This window comes from Montipora capricornis, chromosome 1 (assembly GCF_036669925.1).
Source record: "Montipora capricornis isolate CH-2021 chromosome 1, ASM3666992v2, whole genome shotgun sequence".
Classification (NCBI taxonomy): Eukaryota; Metazoa; Cnidaria; class Anthozoa; order Scleractinia; family Acroporidae; genus Montipora; species Montipora capricornis.
In genome coordinates this window covers 24,762,542-24,765,041 of record NC_090883.1, presented here as the reverse complement: position 1 = coordinate 24,765,041, position 2,500 = coordinate 24,762,542, and the positions used below count along the sequence as shown (strand labels likewise).

Sequence of the window (2,500 nt, the reverse complement as noted above, 5' to 3'; positions counted from 1 at the left end):
TTAAGCGGGTGCAAAGAACAAGCAAAAAACATGTTCTCTTCTTTTTGTACTTACCCAAGGAAAGGCGAATCTAAATTTAATGGTGTCTAAAATATAGGTTAGCTCAAGCAATATTTCATTAGACGTTTTTTCTTTTTTTTTCTTTTGTCGAAGAGATTCAAACTAACGCAAAGCAATGAATTCGCGCACAATGTTCTGCATATATAAAATCCCTTTGTGGAGTTGAGCGCATTCACGAGTAGTTGACACCAGCCTCTTTCCACAGCCTGCGTTTGCTTTTGACTGTTTTTCATTCCTTGAGCAAGAAACGACAAGGGCCCTACAAATTACCGAGCTTGGTTCCTCTGCACCATCAAAGCCTGACTTAACGTTACGTGAAACTAATCTAAAGATGACTAAATTAAAGGCCCGGGCAAACATGGTTTCTACACATCATCAACATTTGATTCAACAAAGCTCACGAGAAGCCATGTATTCAGTCCCAGACCGCAGCCGTGATTGTTACTGTGGATACGGACATAAATATTATAAATCCTCTACTAAGCCCCCCTTTTCAGTGGAAGAAGATATACGAATGCTTTTCAAACTCGCTTTCGTCAACAAAACGAACTTACACACGAAACGCCATTTTGAATTTCTTGTGATCAAGCGCGCCTATTGATTTTTCGTACGTTTCGGGAAAGACACTTCCATTTTTGTGACATCTAAAAACTGAAAATTCACATATCCCAAGGGCCAAACTAGGCTCCTCCTTTTTCTCGTGATTCAGTCTATCATTAATTGATTTGGTTATGAAGAATAAGGAGGGGGGTTATGAAGCCACTGACGTTGGGAGCTGGTCGGTTCGACGTTGACGTTGGGAGCTGGACGTTTGGAGCTGGTTGGGAGCGTCGGACCGGTATCGCGAGGTCACGGGTTCAAACCCCGTTGAAGTCCTGAATTTTTCAGCCTTCTTTACGCAATTGCAAAAATTGCGTTCATAACTGCGAGGATCATAGCTTCACTTGATTTCATATCCGCAGTCCATATATGATCCATTTCATATATCATTTCATCGTTGATTCATTCCTCAAGGAAACATTGGAACCCACAAATGACCAGCTCCCAACGTCAGTGGCTTCATAGCTAAGTTGGTTAGAGCGTCGCACCGGTATCGCGAGGTCACGGGTTCAAAACCCGTTTAAGTCCTGAATTTTCCAGGCTTCTTTCGCAATTGCAAAAATTGCGTTCATAAATGCGAGGATCATAGCTTCACTTGACTAAGTGTAATATCATGTAATATCTCGAAGAGTTTATCCCAGACTGAAACTGTTGAACAGGGTCGATATATAAGCAAACGATCTTACCAATTATGGATTATGGTTGCATAGTCTGGGGTGACTGTGGAAAACAAAATGCTTTGCACCAATTCTTTGCACCTCGAGCGTCTTCAAAACGAAGCTATGCGTGGGGCAAATCGCAAGACTTGTACACAATTCATGCGATCGAAACTAACGCTGCTATCAATAAGCAGCAGAAGACGGTTCATGAGATTACAACTTGTGTACAAAATCATTAACAACATAGTCTGCCCTCGACAACTGAAAGGATACTTAGTCAAACGCTCTGAGCTACCCTGATCGTAATTTCAGAGATAGCCCGCTAATTGACGGTATGAGAGCGAAGTCAACTATGGGCCAATGCAGTTTTGAGAGTGCGGCCGCCCGTAAATGGAATTCTCTACCCAGAAACATTTGCGATATTATTATTATTATTATTATTATCATTATTATTATTATTATTATTATATTATCATTATTATTATTATTATTATTATACTATTATTCGATTCTCTCCAGTTGTCGGGTGTTCTACTGGGTAATGTTTTTTGTGTCTCAGCATCTTCCCGTAACTTAGAGTCACAGCACATTCCACAACAGGTGAGCAGTTTCAAGGATGGCCGATAATTGTACACTTCCAAGGAATTCAGGTAAATCTAGCTTGCCAAACCTTGTCTTTCCACCTTTTGATATGCTTCCAAGAGCGCCAATCACGACAGGTATTATTGTGACTTTCGAGGCTCCATGAATTCTTCTGATTTCAAATGCTACTTCCTGGTACGTTTCAACCTTCTCCTCTTCAGCTCTGGTGATGTTCTGGTCCCCTGGCACAGCTATGTCAATAAGTGTCCATTTCCGTGTGTCTTTATGCACTATAGTAATATCTGGCCGATTATGTTTCAGCACTTTGCCTGTGTAGATAGTCATGTCCCAGGTAATCCTTACTTCTCCATTTTCTGCGGTTGGCAAGGGTTGATGTTCATATCCCTTGTCATTACACTCTATCCCATACTTTCTGTACATCTCCCAGTGTACCCGCAGGGCCACCTTGTCGTGACGCTTCCTATACTTTCTCTGAGCAAGCTTCTTGCATCCACTGACAATGTGTCGTACTGTTTCAGTGGTATCTCCACACAATCTACACTGAAGTTCTTTCGCATGACTTCATTGATGGTAATCCT

At 41.5% G+C, this 2,500-nt stretch overlaps 1 protein-coding gene across 5 annotated transcripts in view; it reads left to right on the top strand.

Moving 5' to 3' along the window:
- The window catches only part of LOC138032813 (uncharacterized), a 65,721-nt gene extending 65,293 nt beyond the window's left edge, over positions 1-428 (top strand). For all 5 annotated transcript variants that reach the window (XM_068880688.1, XM_068880619.1, XM_068880557.1 and 2 more), the window contains one exon: positions 1-428. This exon is cut by the window's left edge and continues 295 nt beyond it. The gene's annotated coding sequence lies outside the window, so the exon portion shown is untranslated.
- Positions 429-2,500: the final 2,072 nt, after the last annotated feature.